We start from the raw sequence: 20,082 nt of genomic DNA on the forward strand, positions 1-20,082 counted from the left end.
GCAATGGCCGTGACTCATCCACATGGCTGACACTGACAAAGGTTCTACAATCTGAGGTACAGGGTCTCAGGATAAATCCTGAGGGGATTTCACTGACCTTATCAGACCCAAAAGCTACAAGTCTTGTTACATAGGTCTTGCTTTATCTTGGTCTTAACCATCCAGCAGAAAAGTATAAAAACAAAGTATAAAAAATAAAGCCATATTGTTATGTTGAGCTATAGGGGACCTAGGTCAACAACTACTGTCATTGCCAGTCAAGTGGAAGACCCAATACTACTATGGACTATTGGACTATTTTGGAATTTTTTGTTGAGTTCACACACCTATAATGTTTAAATGATGGAACTAAATAAAAAAAGGGATATAGATGAATGACCATTTTGTATCTGTGTATTCAAAATGTTTAGGATAGATATATAGATACATTCTCTTAATTCAAGGAATAGAGGGATTTGTTCTAATAGTGTTTGTAAATAGGACATCATGTCTGCATCTTGTACAACAAATAACCACTAGGAAGGCAGTATGCAATGTGTTAATTATTTGAACTGTATTACCAATTTGATTTGAAACTGGCTCATTGCTACTTATTTCTCAATAAAATTATGGGGGGGAAGCATTACTACCCACAAGGCTGCTGCCGTGACAATGTGGACCTGTCTCTGGATCACGCACCGGGCTGTGGGCTACGTCCCCGCAGGGCTGGGAGGAGGAGGAAGGCAGCTCTGCGGGCTCTGCTGCATCGTGAGGAATCCACTGAAGAGTGCTGTGTCTCATGACCCGCCCGTCCCCTAATGTCCTCACTGCCGAACTCAACCCCTGGGGAATGAGGATTTGACATGCACGGGGTAGAGGTGGGCACGGCATTTAGGCCACAGGAGAATTCTCTCACTCCGTGCTTGTCCAGAGAGGAAGGCTTGGACATGCCCACCCCACGCTGCTGACCTGTAGGGTGCACCCCGCTCCCGTGGAGAGACCACCTCACCAATCCGCAGTCCCTTTCACACAGCACTGAAATTGTTCTTTTTCTTCTTTTGTTGGATTAGCATTAATTCAACTGAATTTTCCCGTCTTTTCCTCCAAGAACCACAAGAGGCCCCAAGGGATCCACCTCTACAACCACCTTCAGAGAATGGGCCTTCTGGCCGGATGGAAACTACTTTCCCTCACCCCATCAGGATTGGGGAGGGAGAAAAAAAGTCAAGAAAAGGGAACGTTCTTTGTTTAAAAAAATTTTTAAATCTTAGTACTAAATAACTTAATAGAAGATTTAAAACATATTCTAATGACAAAATTACTCTAGGAAATATGTGAAGACAGAGTGGCCCTCCGACCCTTTCTCCCATCCCTACCGTAAGGCTTTCTGCACTGCAGCGTTTGCAGGCAGGGACACCCCCTTAGTCTGTTTTCTGCTGCTTGGTAGGATACCATTGGAGAGTAGTTGTAAGAATCAAAGTTCGTACAGTGCGTGGTTCCCAAGGTTGGAAAGTTGAAGGTTAAACGGCAGTATCCGATGGGGCCTCTCCGGAGTCCCAAGGCGGAGCTATGAATTTCATGGGTCTCTCTTCCTCTTCTTGTAAGGTCACTAACGCCACCTGACCCCACTCTCAGGACCTCATCTAACCCTGATTGCCTCCCAACAATGGGGAACAGTTTGGACCTGAGTCCTGGTGGGGACAGTGAAGCCTCAACAGACACAGTGTGCTTGGATTTGGGGGCAGGGCTGGCTCGCCTCACTCTGGTGTCTGCACTTGTATTTCCTGTTTTTGAGAAGCTTCGAGAAGCACAGTCTTACGATTTTTTCATGGTGATGTTCCTGAGGATCGGAGCACGGAGGGTGGCCACATTTCCTATTTGCCTTCCTTTCCACTGACTGACCCAGGGACACCTGTTAGTGCTGGCTGGCTGGCCACAGACCTGCTCGAAGGCAGCCTTTGGCTTTTGTAAAAAAGCTTCATCTTAATGTACGAGGTGCTGGCATTAGCACCTCCTTTAATCAAATTAGTTTAAATGGAGACTTTTGGCAAAGGGTTCCGTTTCATATTCTTACAAGACTGTGTTTACAAGACTAGGTTCTCCCTACTGCTTCATCACTATTCTCTTCCTGTTATTATTTGAAGTTCAATTGCTGAATATTCTCGCTAGGTCATCCCATCCCAAGGAAAGTCAATATGTGGAACTCCCAGTTGGCCACAGTGAAAGTCTGGGTGGCAAAGGGAAAGAAAGCAGTTCTTCTGATGACAAACTAGTCTTTGAAACAGGTTATTTCATTACTGGTGAAATGTGAGCTTTTCTGTTCCACTGAAACCCTCATTCATTCTATACAATTTCATTTGTTCACGGTATTACAGGAAGATGGGTACTAAGAAAAAATGAGACCTATCATCATTCATTTTACCAAAAGTGCAGATCGCATATTGACAGCTGTGGAAAAGCATATAGCAAACTATTTTTACCTTCTCTGGATTCATTCAGAAATTGGACAAATTGAGCTAAAATATGGCCTGACAACAGTGATTTGCTTGGTAAGCTGTGTTACTTAACATCTTCCTGGTCTTCGGAGCATTTATAGTGCCTGACAGGAGACATCAACCATGATAACACCAACATCAACAACACGAATAGTAGACATACGGTCCAGGATATAAATGGTAGCTCTGATGTGGTGTTTGGGCAAATGGTAGGTGCTAACACAAGAGGCAGCAGCTGAAATCCAGCTCACAGAACCAACTAAATGTGCCCACTGGGGACCCAGGGCCAGGAGGATGTGGTGACAGAGGAGAGGGATTTCTTGAATTATCCCCCGAAAGGAAGGCAAGGCGGGCGCCCTGTGAGCTGTTTCCTCTGAGAACTGGAGTGCCAAGCCGAGAACCTCGGTGTGGAGCGGTGCAGCAGATCCAGGCTGTAGAGGACAAGGCTTCTCCCCGGAGCTGTCTTCCAAAGATAGCAATACGGAATCAGCAAGGCAGCTCGAAAGTCCCCGCACCCATTCTGAAGAGGAAGATGAGGATGTGCAACAGCTGGGTGGGTAGCAGGACCAGAGTCCAGGCGAAGCAGACTATCCATATAACGGTGGGAAGCCCAGCAGCCCTCGCTCTCCTCTGACGTGTTCCTGTAGCTTCCTGTATAACCTTACGTTGGCATTTTGCAAAGAGGTGGAAAATGAACTTTGATATAACACCAGAGTGACATATAGCACTAAAATGGCTGTTGGCCATTGAATCACAGATCCCTCTCATAGCTAGAAGAGCTCCTTTAATAACTTACCATATTTGTTCACATCTGTGTCTGTCTCATCACCTGTGAGCCCAGGGCCACTGCCCTGTGTCAGCCCACAGTCTCAAAATGTGACAAGGAGCTGTTTCATTTGCTGAAATAATGAATGAAGAGATCGGTACCATTGCCTCTCTGCTCTGCCACCTTCGATCAAGAATTTATATGATAACATGTTGTAATCATTTTTAAGCCTGGAAAGATGGATCTTTTTGCTGCAAACAGATGAGAGAAGCCCAAGTGCCACACAAGCAGGGGTGCACATTCGAGGACCTGCAGCCTGGGCCAGGGATCTCACTGTGCCAGAGCCAACCAAGCATCGGAGCTGTGAGCTGAGCTTATCCCTATCTCAGGCCTCGCTCGGCAGAGCACAGTGATTCCCAGGCCCACTGAAGTCACAGACTTCTCAGGAAGAAGTGAGATAACTCTGACCTTTGGACTAGGCTGGTTCTAATGATCTTCTGTCTTCTGCGATACATTTTAATGGATTTAGAGTCATAGAAATGAAGCTCAGTGTCTCTATTAACAGGCATGCGTACTACATACCAGACTTACACCTGGAGGAACCAGGGACCAAAATGGGGCTTCCATCTAGTCAGGTGGCGGTGCCATGGTGAGTCCAGTTCATAGCTCGGTGAGTCCCTCGAGCTTCTCCCACTAAGTGGTTCGCTAAGGCCCCTCGACTCAAGCTGTAACTTGTTACTATTAAATACCTCAAGGAAGTGTAAAGATGAAACGGTTGACTATAGGTGAGCCTTTATATGTAAAAACATCAGCATAAAAGTTTTGAAAACATGTAAATTTTAGGAAATACTTAAGCAAAAGCCTACCATCTTTAGAAAAATTAAAAAAATTACATTATAAATATGGAAGCAATAGAGAAGAACATATATTTTGTAAAGTTCCGATGGAATGGCTATAAAGGATAGTCAAACACTGATAAACTGAAGATAATCAATACAGGAAATATATTTTTGTAAGGGAAAGAATTTTAACTGACTTATTATAAAACCTACATGTAAGAACCACTCATATTAAAGATAGCTTAAAGTTATACTATTAAAGGTTAAGTTATTCAAAAAAATAGGTTTAAGGCATGCTAATAAATATACTTGATAATTTTCTCATTAGGTGTCAACTAATTAATAAATCTGTATATATTCATGTCAAAAACAATAGAAAATCTGTAGGAGCTAATATTTTCTAAATATTTCATCCTGTCTACTAACATAACAAGGCCTACGGGGCCCACCCTATCAAGTGTGGGAAACCCTGCCTCACAAGTCACCATCAATACAGCTGAAGGGACCAGGAAGTGCGGATAAGAACTCCTAATCCATGAAGCCACGCTGCATCAGTAGGCTAGAGTACCAAAAGGTTTTAAGTATTGAGAGCCACTTAATTAAAAGACAAATGCCTGCTTACAGGATTTTTAAATGAGGTTTGGAGTCAGGAAAACTTAGGCTGGTGTTTAAAGCCTGTTTCTGCCCTCCTGACGGCCCTGCCTCAGTTTCCCCATCCGTGCTCCCCTACCCCGTGGCTCCGGGGGCACACCCTTGGCTGGTTCTTCTCCACTGCTCAGACCCAGGATAGCACCGCTGCTGTCAGTTCTTAGCTCACCTACCCACGTGTAACTTTTGCCTTCCCTGTGTGTACCTGGAAACACTTGAATATACAAGTCTCCCAGCAGCGCAGTGCATCTCACCCACTGCTGCTGAACCCCTGTCACATTTTCAGGACCCTGGAGAGCGCCGTTGGCGCTTCACCGTTCTTCCCCTTCTGTTCTTTGCTTTCTCCCTCCTTCACTCTTTCCCCTTTCCTGCTCCTCTCTTCCTCCTGCCCTCCCTGTCCCTTCCCTTCTCTCCTCTCCCCTCCCCCTCCTCTCTCACTCTCTGGACTCAGGCACCTTGGCTTTACTCAAGCCTTGTACCCTCCCTGCACTGGGATTTCTACACACTAGTTCCTGTACCTTAAATATCCTCCTGCCTTTTTGCTCTATATTTAAAAATACATACAAACCAAAAATATTTTGTTAAAATGAAACATGTCCAGAGACATGTACAAGTCACAAGTCTACAACATAATGACTCTCACTAAGTGGACACAGCCACACAATTGCAGCAACTGAAAAAAACCTAGAATATTCATATGTTTGGGAGGCTTTGTTGAGAAGGCTTTCACTCTTCCACCTCTTCTTCCTTGAAGCAGCCACTATCCTCACTTCTAGCTCCAGAAGGTCCTGGAAGGTTTTGGACAACCCACAATCTTTCAGATCCGGCTTCTCTCACCCACGCAGCAGACCCAGTGATGCTGTGTGTAGTAGCAGCTAATCTTAATCTCCAGATGGCACTCCCTGCTATGAATATATGATAATCCACGCTTTTGCAGAGTGACTGTTGATTGTTTTGTCAGCTACTTGCTTCCATGAATAATGGTATTATGAATATTTACACACCAGCCTTTTCCATTTATCTGTACAAGTATATGAGGGCTACACATCTAGAAATTTGTGAACTAAAAGGCACACATGTTTACCTTTAGAAGATATTGACAAACAAGGTTGTGAAAAATTACTGCCAAACTAGCAGGAGAAGATTCTTCTGTGAGTCCACGATCGTCATACAATTTCATATCGCTGGGTTACATTTGTTTTACTGTGTTTTTTTTTGAAAGAAGAATTATTTTTGTTATTATTTTTAATTTATTGAAAATAGAAATTCAGTCTTTACTTCTAGGACTTCCATGGATCACCATGGATCAGTGGACAATGCCCACCTCCCTCACTGCAGAGCCTTGTCCCATTGGTGCTGTCCAGAAGCCATGTGGAAGTGTATGGAGTACATGTGTGGGACCTTTGCTCCCAGGGAAGTCACAAGTGTTGTGCCCCTTGTCACAGTGACCCTAAACTCCTGTTGGGTGTGTTGTAAACAGAGAAGCCATTCTTCAGGCCACCTGCTCTGAGCACACCCACTTTACTGTGTTTTTAATGTAACATTTTCAATGAACTTATGTGAATATATGAACCTATATTGATGACTAGCCAATCCTACACATATTTGTTACTCATTTGGATATTTTCTTTGTGAAGTCAATGTCAATATTTTTGCCAATTTGTTAACCACAATGACTACAGTTTTCTCTTATCTGTAAACATTTTAAGATATTTAGGACACAACTCCTTTGCAAATTAATAAGTTTTGCAACTCCATTCAGGTACTCTTTTGGAATTACACTAATGTGAGGGTCCTTTTCATTTCAGAATTAGTAATATTGATTCTAAAATATCAACCTTGCCTGAAGTTTATCATTTTCATTAGTTGCAAGGAAGACAACTTGTAGGTCTTTAAATTGTGTCACACATTGATTTTCTAATTAATTAAAAACAATGCTCATGTGCACATTTTTCTACCTTGTAATTTATTTCTTGTTCTGTTTACATCATTGACAAGTTAGCCTACATAATCGGAAGTTTTCCTTTCCTGGTTTTTTTTACTTTTTTTACCAACAAGCTGCTCAGATGTAATTTGCAAATATTTAGGCATACGTTAGCTACATTTTAGATATGCATTTATAGCATAACCTTATTATACAGAAAATATTGTGCTAAGAATTTCAATCATTATAATTTTGGCTTTATGTGCGTGTGATTTATTTTTGAACAACCGAATCAAGTTGAGCAAAGGCTCTACATGTTGGATAGAATGTAAGATGCTTTCTAGGACTGTGCGCGGGTTTCCGTGTGCCTTACCTACATCACAGTGTTGTTCCTGTTTGCTTTTCAAAACGACTGCCTCGTGTCTGGTTTTCATTTGGATGCCCTTCTGTTTACTCAGAGAGCTGTGGCGTGGTCTTTGGGGTCGAAGCACCATTTCTCCTTTCGGTTCTGTCAACCTTTGCTGTATTTGTTTTGAAACTCTATAGTTAGGCGCTGGTACAATCCTTTCCATCTTGGTTTTCACTCTATTTGTATGAATGCAGCCACCAGCACCCAAGCACTTCAATATATTGTCTCACTTATTTTATATTTATTTTCCTTTTTGGCATACATATCTGTGGTGGTTTATACCTAGATCTAACTCATGCTTATAGCTAGAGCTTTTCAAAGGCGAGCACAGCGCCCTGGCTCTCTCACCAGCGGGCTGTCAGGAGGTCCTGCAGGAGAGGCGGGCCAGCCAGGGCCACCTCTGCCCTCCTGCTCTTGGGCTTCTGCTTCCTGGTGGCCAGGAGGTGAGCGGCTTTCTCCTCCCCACACCCCTCTGCTTTGGAGCAGCTGAGCAAGGCCTGGCCTGGAGCCAAAACAAACCTCTCCCCTATTAGCTATTAAGTATTGGCTGCTGGTATTGTGGCCAGGAACAAGAAAGTGACTAAGGCAGTACCTTTGTTGATAAGTCTCATTCATTCATTTTATTGAATGAATTTTATTATTCTTCCTTCACTGTTAATCCCAGAAGTTCATATTTATCCTCAATTAATAGAATGAAAATATATTAATATAAAAACATATTGTCTAGCTGATATTTATAGTAATACATTTACAGTTTTCTACATCATGAGGAGTTTTTAATAATCAAAGGAAAGGTCATCAACACAGTCTTCCCTTTCGTGCTCTTGTTTATCGCGAATTGCTTCCTGAGAGTGTGCTCCTGCCTGCCGCTCTGTGTGCTCCATACCTGCTTGGACTCACCCATACGTTTATCCTTTGCATGGTCTCATTCCCTTTGCTGGTTCCGTCTGTGACTCTTTCTACGACACTAAATTTTTCTTATGCCTCCCACTGTCCTGGAGTTTTCAGGATGACAGGTTTCCTAGTTGTCTGGTTTTCAGAGACTGCCTTTGGTTTTGATGAAGAATTTTGGAATGGATGTAGGGTGTACTTAAAATATATGGTGAATGTTTCAATTTTTAAAGTACTATTACCGTAAAGGCACTTGGCCATGAACCCCCTCAGAATTCTCTCTCCCCCCCTCTCTCTCCCCTCTCCCTCTTTCTACCCCTCCCTCTCCTTCCCTTTCTCCCTCTTTTCCACTGTTTCCCTCCCTCTTTCCCTCCCTCCCTCTCCTTCTCCCTCCCTCTCCCTCTTTCCCGCTTCCTCTCTCCCTCCCTTCCTCTCCCTCTCCCTCTCTCTTCCATCTCTTTCCTCCTCTCCTCTCTCCCCCCTCTCTCTCCCTCACCTTCCCTCTCCCTCTCTGGCTCTCACTGTGACCACATGTCTCCCACCATTCTTGCCACTCTCTGAAGCAGTCCCGTGAGTCTTCTTCTGTGGGTGCCTTTTGCGGCGTGGTCAAAGCCCACTGAACGCTGCAAGGTGGAAGGTGGAGCCGTGGGACCTTGTGGGCACCCTCCTCCACCTCACTCACCAGGCCCAGCACTGAGCAACCTCTGACACAGCAGAATGACCATGAAAGAGCAGCGTTGTGGTCGGCCCAGGACACTGAGGTGGCCACCACAGCGCAGCGACACTGAGGCGGCCACCACAGCACAGCGAAGAGCACTCTGGAAGCGGACCTGCAGCACTGCTTCAGAGCGTGGCGAGAAGGACGGGTCGCCGTGCCCAAGCGGGGGAGGATTCGGGTGGGACTCGCTGGCGCTTTACCATTTCTGCAGTAATCTGGGCGTTCTCCGTGTCTTGGGCCACACCTGCTCCAGTCCGAGCCCGCTTCCCACACTGAAGGTGACATCTCTCTGGCGCCTCACCTCCCTTCCGTGCTGCCCGTCAGCTCCTCTGTGAACGTGATGCGGCCTTCATCCCGCCTGCTCTTCCAACACTCTCCTCTCTCCAAGCCTCAGAGGCCAGGATGGTGCCTCAGGTTACCCCACGTGTGCACCAGGCTGGGGTCCACAGCGCTTGTTTAATCCGGTTCCTTATTCGGCTACTTTTAAAATGTTCCAACCTTAACGAGCTTTTTCTCCTGCTCTCCTTGTGGACCCTTAAACGTGCCTGTGCCAGGCGCCTTGCGTGCGTACTGTCCTGGCACGCTTAGTCTTCTCTACATTGTTCTGTCTGTCACCACAAAACTGAATTTCTTTCTTTTCTTCATAGATCTGCTGTCCTCTGAATATGCTATTAAATCAGCCCTGCAAGTTCTTAACTTCAGAAACTTAATACTTTTTATTTCCAGTATTATTCCGCAGGCTTCCATTTATTTGTTTCCAGCTTATAGTGTAAAGCTCAGTCATTTATTTTAAATGTGTTAATTATAAAAGTCCACTTCTGATCATTTTGCTGATCTTTGTCCTCTCTTTCGTGTGTGTGTGTGTGTGTGTGTGTGTGTGTGCGTGTGCGCGCACCATTCCTCCTTTATTGTTCTTGTCTTCCTGCTTGGTGACTTTTTATTTTCTGCCACTTGCAATGACAGTGTGGGGCTCCAGTTCCCTGTCTTTCTCGGAGGGCATCTGCTCTTGCTTCCAGAGGCCACAGGTAGGGGACAAGCAGTCTTTGTGCAGTGGGCTGAGGTCTTTATTCACTGCTTCTTGTGTGCAGCCTCTTGGGCTGCACGGTGTGGATCTCGGGCTCTGACCTATGCAGTCCCCCCAGCTGTCCCTTCATCTCTCCTGGACCTCAGCTGTCCACACTGTCCCACCCAGAGTGGCTGGCCCTGACCTGCCCTTTTCCTGGACGTTCTGCCATTTGAGGGACAGGCTCCCCTCCACACCCCTTTGTGCAGTCAGTGCCTGTCGTCCTGCGCACGCCCACTCCCCTGCCCCGGGAAAGCCCAGCCCCCACCCGGGCCAGCACAGAAGCGCTCACTGTTCATGCCAATCTACCCGCTATTATTTATCAGAGTTGAACATCTGTTCCATTTCGGTGCTTACAATTTTTTAAAACTCAAACTAGATTTCAAGCTTTCTGGGAGTAGCCTGAATATTTTTACTCTGCACTGTAAATCTGGCCTCATGTATAGTTTTACACACACGATTATATTATTAAACGCCACAGATATCTAGCTATACAGTTCTGAGAAGGAAAGATAAAAAGTGCAATTACAGTTAGTCATTCAATCAACAGGGCCTTCAACTGCCATCCAAGGGTGTCGAGAAATGTACTTTCGCATTAAAGACAGAGCGAGTGTGTGTGACATCACTGGGCACGAGCGCTCTGGTACCTAATTCCCCGCACAACGCCCAGCTCTGCTCTCACAGCTGAGTGCGGGCCCAGCTTTCAGATCCCCAGCGACAGTAGTGAGGGCACCCTTGGGCTCATCATTTGGCTTAAACGAATAAATGTGAAATGTTCATATAAATGAATTAATTGATGAACAAAGTGCCTCGCTAATAGTCAGCACTCAGTAGCTGCCACCAGTTCTAAACTGTTAAGACCTGCAAGATTTGCTAAATCAGTGAGAATTAGGCTAACCTGGCAACAGTGACAGATACAAAGTCCACATTAAATTTTACTAATAATTCAAAAGCACTTAAAGCCACACCTGCTGGGCTGGGGAGCTAGCTCGGCGGCCTAAGCGCCTGCCCCGAGAGCTGGAGGACCTGGGTTCAGACCCCAGTACGGCATGCCATGCCAGCCCCATGTTAGGCCAGCCACCAAAACTGGGCGTGGTGGTGCGTGCCGGTAATCCCAGTGCTGGGGAGGCTGAGACAGGAGGATCACTGCCAGTCTGAGCTGCATAGTGAGACTCTGTACCAAATAAATAAATAAAAGATTTTTAAAAAACCACTAAAATAAATAAAACAAAACCACACCCGCCCAATTTCGCCGTCATCATAGCACGGGTCTGGAGGGGACAAGGGAATTCTTCCACTCTCCATAGCACCGCTGCTCGAGCAAGGGTGGCACTTGTACCTTGCCGTGCTTGGGTGACAGACAGAACACAGTGCCTGCCGTCTGCAGCTCTGTGGAGTCCCTGGGCGCCTGGAGCGTGCAGATGCCCCGGCCTCGCCCCGGCTCAGGGGTATGCACTCTGCACACGGGCTCTCGGAGGCAGCGACAAGGCCAGTTTGTAAAGACACCTAGGGAAAAGCTGCTCTTTTGGGTAAGACGACACAAACGGCAAGATTAGGAGTCCATTCGAAGGAGGGAGAGGGCAGGGTAGGGAAGGAAACCAGCAGGAGGGGTGGAGGCTGGCCAGCACAAGTGCCTGCAACGCGGACATTCGCAAGGGGGATTCAGAGAGGGGAAGTGGAGAGGACGACCTCACCCCCACGGTTCCTGTCCTGGTGATTCCGCAGGGACGAGTCACATCCTGGTGCAGCCACAGCAGTGGCAGCCACCACAATGGAGGGGGGCGATCAGAACAAGATGGTTCATAAAACCAAGCCATAGAGAAACGACTCCTACAGCTGTCCGGGTGGGCAAGCAACTTCTGAGCGCAAACTGAGTCGACCAGTGTTTAGGAGCAAAAGAAGGCACACTTCTTCGGGGGTGCTGGCGGCACACACTCACGTGCAACCTAATTTTGGCCAAAGTTTGTGCGCTGATGTGTCGCTTGCTCCCCAGCTGCCCCTCAAGCTGCAGCCCTTAAGTGACGACTGGATTACAGAGGGAAGAAGTGAGTCCTCCCAGTCTCCTCCCTACAGTCACAGCCAAGGCTTCCTCCTGAGAAGGATGTGAAGAAGCCAAACATCCTCTTAGATGCTCAAAGGAAAAGCCGAAACCAAACTCGGCCCCACCAGCACACCTGGCGTTACTCTGACGGGCAACCTTAGTTGGCTGTATGTTCTGTCCTCTCCTTTTTTTTGGTGAAAAAATACTGCTACCTCTGTTTTCACTGCCATTTCTGCAAAATAAGGCTTTTATTTTTTACACCCCGCATATAAATCGGAAAGCATACGTGTTTGTGAAAGCCATGAGTATCAAGCACAATACATTTACCAACATAATGCATTGCTAAAGCAGTTTAAGGTTGTCACAGTTTATTGATACCCACTAGATGGCTTTATCTTTACAGCACTTCAGTGAAGCCCTAGAGACAAGTTATCCTCAACTTCTGATGAGGTTTGGGGCCTGCAAACTCCAAGCAGCCAGCCTGGGAACAGAAGCAGAGGCATTGCTGGGAGATAGCTCAGTGGCATAACCACTTTCCTGGCAAGCGCAAGGGCCTGAGTTCAGTCCCTGGTACCGAAAAGAAAAAAAGAGTTCCAACAGAAACAGAGACACAAACACGCACTATCTTCTAATTTTTTTAAAAATATATTTAGGACAGGGCCTACAGGGGCTCGCTACGCAGATCGGACTCATAGTGATCCTCCTGTGTTCAGCCTCCCAAGCGCTGGGCTTCCAGGTGCGCAGCACCATGCCCTGTCTCAATGGCCCTCTCAGAGCACCCCATGGGCGGGGCCGGCACGGCATGCCAGGGACAGAACCCTGGTCGCTGCACCTGCCTACGCAGGCACTTTAGTCTTCTGAGCTATCTGGCCAGCCCTGGGTTTCTGCTTTTCATTGAGCCTGAGATTACGTGAGCCCAGAAAGGAGTAAAACACTAGAGATTGTCAGCACATGGCCGTCCATCCCCGTACCAGGAAGAGTGTGTCCCGGGTGGTGAGGGCTCTAAGCCTTCTCCTGTATGCGTCGGCGCAGTGTCTCTGCTGAACACGTGATTTCTCCCTTAGGAAAAATGCCCCAAATGTGTAGTTTCAAACAAGTTTGACTCTTCTGTGTTTTGTTTTATTTTGTTTCTGTTTTCAATTTTTTAACCAGTTTTTTAATATAATTTTGAGAAACAAGTAGCAATGAGACAGTTTCAAGATTGATTAGTAGGAGAGTTTCAATTATTAATACATTGCATGTAGTCATCTTCTTAGTGGTTATTCACAGTACAAGACGCAGACATGATATCCTGCCCCACAAACACTATTAGCACAAATCTTTCTTCTCACTGAATTAAGAGAAAGCAGCTGTATTTACAAAAAGACTACAAAACTCAAACCACACTTCACACCCACTGGAACTGCTAGGACCAAATGGCTGGTAACAACACACAAAGCAAAGAATGGAAAGAAATGAACTCTCCAGTGGCCCTGGGGGGAACAAGACAGACAGTGCCGCTGCTGCAGGAAGCGAGCAGTTTCCCGACCCGGTATGGTTGACTAAGACAACGCCAGCTTGCCCACATGTGCACCTGGACACACACAGCAGCGCAATCTCTAGAGGGGCAAACGGGGCAGGGCCAGCCAGCAAGGCCGGAGACTGGAGCCCGCTGCGGGGTCTCCCCAGGGAAGTCGCCCAAAGGCCCGTAGGCTGCAAGGTGGACGAACAAAGTGCATCTGTTTCATGTATTCTACGGGGAATGCTATTCAGTTCTCATAAAGGAATGAGGCACTGACACATGCTATGACGCAGATGAGCACTGGAAACCGCCAAGGGAGCAAGGCTGCCCTCAAAGGACTACGTATCACACGATTCCGCACAGGTGATATTCCAGGACAGGAAGATACAGACCCTGAACACCGCAGCCGCCCAGGCCTGGAGAGGGTGGGGCTGAGGACCACCTGCCAGGGTGCTCGGCTGCTCTGGGGAGTGACAGGAGTGCTTACAATTAGCCTCAGTTGCTGCCTGCGTAACTCCACAAGCCGACGCACATCACTGAGCTGCCTGTTTTAAACGGGTGACTATTATGGCTACGTCATTCTTCCTCAATAAATCTGTTGAAAAAGAAAGCATGAGTAGGGGCCTAGAAGCCTTCTGCACTTACAGGACTTTTAGGTTCTTGTTGTACCTTAAAGAAAGCAAGACTGGAAACCCGAGGCGACCCAGTGGGTAGGGAAAACAACAAAGAAAACGCCAGGCACCAGTTATGTACAAAGATCGCCTAACAAATGCACAAGCATATGTTTTAAGTAGAAACGAGACATTTAAAATAGGATATTATTTAACTATTACTTCTTAAGATAAGTGCATTTTCTCCTAGATCCTTTTTCCTATAAAGTGCTCATTGTATTTGCCAATTTTTTCCCGATGATCTATTTCTTTTTTCCTATGTTGATTTGCATGATTCTTTGGCATTAAGAAAATTGACCTTGGATGATATGTGATTTAAATAATGTATTACTCATTTGCAGTTCAGCATGAAACTTTTCATTGCATAATTTTCACAAATATATTTCAAATATATCAATGCACTAAGGTTGATTTTTGTTGTGATAACAGGGCAAACTTAAGTTCTTGTTGTACCTTAAAGAAAGCAAGATTGGAAACATGAGGTGATCCAGTGGTAGGTTAAACGAAAAGGAAAATGTCAGGCACCAATTATGTACAAAGATTGTATAACAAATGCACACACACATGTTTTATGTAGAAGTAAGACATTTAAAATAGGATATTATTTAACTAATACTGTTTAAGATAAGTACAGTTTTTGAGCTATTTTTTTAGAAATTGCCCCACAGCCACCAAATCTAGCTTGCGTCCCCTCCAAATACAAGTGCAGTCTGAGTTTGTATCTGTAATTTCATTTAGCAACAACAAAATCTATGTACTAGGGACTGCTTTTCAGACATAGCTAAGTAAGTGGCCTAAAAGCAAAATAAAAACCTGAAAACTCAGAGTTTAGCTGCACTGGGCGTGAGGCCCCTGGCTGTGAGAGAAGGGGACAGTTCCTGAGGGGGACAGCAGGTGCTACGGCGGGCAGAGGCCCGTGAATCAGCAATGAGGAGTTATCCTGGGAGTGGAACCTGCCACTGATCTGGTTTGGGCTTTTTTGTTTTACCTTAAATTGACCAATAATAAAAGTATGTTGTCTCAGCGCATGCGTCGTGGGACCACCGAGCGCGTACCGAGTCCTGCACCTTGTGCGTTAGGCAGACAGCTGCAGTGAACGGGCGGGCGAGGGACTGGTTTCCGCTGTTGCAGCTGCGGACCCAGTGGAGGACCCGCCGGCCACGCGGCGACCTTTTGTTCTGGTTCCAGGCTCCTCCACCTTGACAAAGCTGCGCTGCAGCCCTGTTGTCGCAGCGTGTCTCCCTTTTCTCCGCCTCCCCAGCGCGGGTTACCCTCCCGACTTTCGAGGACAGCCAATCCGACAGATGGGGCCGCACATTTCACTGAGCTTTAAATTCGCATTTCCCTGATAATTAGAGAAACTGGGCACATTTTCATGTGTGTATCGGCCACTTATATGTTTTCTTTTGCGAAATGCCTACACAGAACTTGGTAGGTATAAGTTATTCACGTTTTTTTTATATCAAGCCATGCACAAGGTTTTCATCTCGGGGCTGTAAATGGCACTGAATATAGCTTTTAAAATTTTTACAACAGGCACTATTTTTATGCATATAAATTATAAATATATTCATGGCTTATGATAGCTACTGTTGTTAACAACACTAATCCCTTACATCAATGCCTTAAATATATAAAAGGCCTTTCTTCAAATATATAAAATTAATTAACCCCCAAATTCTGATTGTCTAAATAAGATTTCAAGAGAAGGATTCTCTGTGAAAACTGCCTAGGAACATTTAGTAAATGGTAAAATAGCTACAAACACCATCATTTCCAGGCCTGACACGAGGAAGTATAATAAAAACGCAATTTTGAAACACCTGCTACTTTCCCAAGCATCTCAGGGACATTTAAAAAAAATTAACATATCTTAAATAATTAAAACAGGGAAAAGAAGGCACCAAGGATTAATGTATTTCTCCCGCTGGGTTTGTGTATCAGGCATGTATTTGCATGTCTGCGACGAGGGTAAAAGCCTAGCTACGTGAGCTGGTAAATGCAGAGGGGCCTGTGGCCAGCGCGCTCCTCTAAGTCCTGGGACAATTGTGGAGCAAGGTGAAAGGACGACAGGAAGGGCCCATACGGGAAGGGAAGAAAGTGGAGGAGAGTGTAATCATTTGTCCCCCTTTACTGAAGGTCAAGCCGGGGGCGCTGCACCCTGAGCTGCCCTCTGCACCCCAAGCCCTTTGATTTCTTTCTTTCTTTTTTTAATTTGGAGAGGGGGTGTGACTGAGTGGCCGAGGGGGAGACAGACCTTGGAATCCTCCCCTCAACTGTTTCAGCCTCCGTTGGTGCATTTTTAAAAGACCTGGCAGGTTTTCGGGGAGCCGCCCAAGGGTCGCACAGCGCCCGGGGCTGAGGAGTGGGCAGCCGCACCTTCCCGTGCCCACCAGGGGAGGAGGCCAGCAGGAAGGGGAACTGAGGAAGGGTGACTGAATACCTCGTCCGCCCGGGCACCCAGGGGAGGGTGGGGAGGGGACAGTGCCCCGGCTGCACTGACCTCTGCCCTCCAACCCCACAGGACCTCCCCGAAGCCAAGCCCTGCAGGGGCCAAAGGGGCCGTGGCCATGCCTGTGTCCCTTTTGGGGACCCTGAGCCACAAAGAGCGACCCTGCCAGGCAAAAGGAGAAGCCATGCTCCCCACAACCAGACAAGGGGGGCTTCCTTCAGGGCCTAGCTTATTAAAACTGACATCTCTGTATTCCTGTACGGAGAAATAGTGGTCAACTTCTACAAAGGCAGATATTCGAGGATACACAGTGCTACCTCCGCTGGCCTGGGAGAACAGTGCTCTCTTGCTGACCAAAAGAACGACCACGGCAGTCTTTACTCAGCGGTAACTAAGTTACCGACATGGCCTGGGGCAGTTTTTGTACATTAGCTGATTCATCCTCAGCAATGTTCAGCGATATCTTGATCCATTTCCTGTTACTATAGCAAAATACCTGAGGATGAGTGTTACCTTTGTAATGAGAAGAAATGTATTTCCTTTGCAGACTAGAAGTTCAAGATCGGGCAGCCACATCTGTGGGGAACTCATGCCGCTGTCACAGGATGCGACAAGCTGAAGTGTGTGTGTGAAGAAGGGAAAGCCCCGGGGACCCTTCTCCAACCTGCTCAGCTCAGGCTTGTGCCAGCTGGGCCCGTGCAGCGAGAGACGCACTGCTCCTTCCTGCTGACCGGGTCTCCTCACAAAGACCCCCACCCGACACTGCCACAGTGACATTCAGATGTCACGGACATTTGCGGGGAAAGCTGCTACTGGAACCCCAGCAGTGGCACCGGTACATCCGCTTCCTGTAGGAGGAGATGGACGGAAACAGGATACGGCACCACAGGGCCTGCCGTGGCAGAGCCAGAACTCGGATGTCACAAGGTCGTCTTAGAGTGTCTGTCCCAACCTGCTCCGAACGCCAGTCTCAGTTCTCAGCTTTCGCATGAGAGGGGGGCCCTGGCCATGGGCCCGACCTCGTGCCTTTTGGTGCCAAGCTCTGCCTCTGGCTGCAGCACAGGGTCAAGTGTGTTGTCAAGGTTCTCGAGAGGAGCAGAACGGAGAGAGCGTGTGGTATACTTATATAAGAAGCCCTCTCGGGTGGCTTCCGGGCTGCAGGCAGAGTGCGCTGTGGCTTCTCCGCCCTGGAGACCTGGGGAGACAGCAGCAGCTCAGCCCAGCAAGATGGTGGCTGCAGGGACTGAGGACGCAGCACCAGTCCGAGGTGAGAGGCCTGGGGCTCCCTGAGGAGCCTGCACTGGTGGCCGAAGAACCTGAAGACCAATTACCGAGGCAACAGCAGCGAAAGGTGCACCCCCCGGGCCGGCGGAGCCCCTCCAAAGGGGCAGGCTTCCTGCTTTCCTTTCTTTACTCCACCCAGGCTACGAGCCTATTAGCTGGTGCCAGCACAACCGCAGTGGGATCTGCTTCCCTTCCATTTGCTGGCCCACATGTCAATCATCCACAGACACACCCAGCACTGGGCCCGCCAGTCTTAGCGGCGTGGTCTTCACAATCAAGGTCCCAGACGGTGACCTCCGACCCACCCTCGCATGCATCCCGGGTCTCCAGCCTCAGCAGGTGTGGCCCCATCCCTCTCTCTGCGATGGCCTTCCTCCTGCTTCTGGCCTGCCGCGGGCGATCGGAGACCCCACCAACCATGTGGCTCTAGGCCAGATCTTACTCCTTGTTGCCACTGAGCAAAGCATTTCATGTTTTGATATTTTCAGGGGAGTAATTTCCACGGTGCGGACCTCAGTTCCTATTCGCGGAGCAGGCAACACAGGGCGGTGCAGAAGACTCCTGCTCTGCCCGCAGAAGACTCTGCACAGTTCAGGACGCCTGATCTGCCCAGCGCCGGGGGCCACACACAGCGCCTTCCCGCGCCCCCTGCCGCCCCAGCCAGCCGTCACCACGCAGCCTGGTGCTGCCTTCCTCGTAACTGATGACGCTAATTATGCACTGTCCGCAGTAGCTCCTCGCATCCAGCCACGTGCTGCCCCTTTGCATTCAGCAGCTCCCCGATATGGAAAAGGAAACACAAATCCCACCTTCAGTAAACATCTCTGCTTAGGGAACTTGCAGGTTAGCTCAGTAGCCAAAAAAGAAAAAAAGGGGAGGGGGTTGTTCAGGCAAAATAGCTCAGCGGATTAAAGCGCCTGCAAGCAGGCTCAGGGGCCAGGGATTCAATCTCCCAGCCAGCAGTGCCGGCCCCGCCCCCAGGGCATGCTGAGACAGCAACTGAGACTGGGCCTGGTAGTGTTCACCTGTAATCCCAAATCTTGGGAAGCTGTAAACAGGCGGATCACTATGAGTCCGATCTAGTAGTGAGACCCTGTACACCTTTCCCTAAAAATAAAAAAAAAATCTCTGCTTAAAGCCAAAGGGAAAGCCTCTCCAAAGCAGCACATGGAGAGCTACGGTGAAGGGGATCACTGGATTTAATTCCTCCACAGCAAGCCCGGCGTGTACTCACTGCACCATGCCTTGCGTCCTTTTGCGTGATATCAAGGATCTGGGGGTGGGCGGGTGGTACTGTTTCATAACTGGGCTGAAATACGGGATGGAGGGAAGCTGAGAGGAGCTTCCCAGTTTTGGGTCAGGTCCAGACCCTCCCCTGGAGGGAGGAAATGTTGAAAATATTCCTGGCGTTCCTGCCTTTGCCTTGATACACTGGAACGTTTCCCGTCACATTGCTACGGCAGAACCCATGACCTAGGTGGCTGTCCCACAGCCAGGGTGCACGAGCCAGGGCAGCTGGCTTTCTCAGAGACCTAGGGCATGTCCGATTCATCCGCTCATCCTAACTTACTTGAGGCTCTTTCAACTGATTGCAAAGAAAAATACTATGTCAGTTTTTGAGAAAGAAAGAGAAGAGGAAATTTTCAAAATAATCAAGACCCCTATCTCAGGTTTGCTAACTGTGCCCTCTAAGTTGTCCTCAGAAGACCTACGACCAGGACGCGCAGGCCGACATGGCTCGATACATCAGTATGTAAATGGTGCGGGGAAGTCACATCGCCATGATTTTGAAACCTAGAGAAAACGACGGCGTTGACTAAGAGCTCAAGCCGTATTTCTGTACAGCTAATTTGCTTCTCTAACTTGCTCTTCATTTAAGCAAAGGGTAACAACGTTAACCACATGCATATTGCCAAAACAATCTCAGTACCTGGTATTGTATTTAATGAGCCCTCAGAATTACACAGACAGGATCTGAATTATTCAGTCAAATCAAATGTTATTAGCATCTTCATAGCCATATTTTTGTGAGAATAAGGATTCCAGTTACGAGGTTATCCACTGAGAAGCATAATCGTCCCAGATATATCTATTTTGCATGTGATTTACTTTAATGGATGTCTTAATACTGCATGGACATTCTGTGCAGTATCAAAGGAAAGAAAACCTCCTCCCAAAGGACTTAGCATTCAAATCATGTCCCCAGACCTTCTCTGGTACGAGAATCATGGCTCTGCTCCAAAGCCACATGCCAGAAACTGATCGGGGGCTGGACAGAGGGAGTATTTTTCAAGCAGTAGAAACAGCTCCTTTCTGACAGAATTTTAGATTTTGTGTTGAGCTTAGCACTTTAAATATTGACTATTGCAACTAGAACCAGAAATACAGAGAGAAAGGAGAG

The 20,082-nt window shown here is 47.4% G+C and overlaps 1 protein-coding gene and 1 non-coding gene across 2 annotated transcripts in view; both read right to left on the bottom strand.

Moving 5' to 3' along the window:
* Positions 1-20,082, bottom strand: part of Dpp6 (dipeptidyl peptidase like 6) — an 840,304-nt gene that overhangs the window by 728,019 nt on the left and 92,203 nt on the right. The window lies entirely within an intron of this gene.
* Positions 6,118-6,246, bottom strand: LOC111816166. Its single transcript, XR_002820645.1, has one exon. It is a non-coding gene; the product is annotated as a small nucleolar RNA SNORA11 (small nucleolar RNA).

Source organism: Octodon degus, unplaced genomic scaffold (assembly GCF_000260255.1).
Source record: "Octodon degus isolate 3935 unplaced genomic scaffold, OctDeg1.0 scaffold00027, whole genome shotgun sequence".
Taxonomy (NCBI): Eukaryota; Metazoa; Chordata; class Mammalia; order Rodentia; family Octodontidae; genus Octodon; species Octodon degus.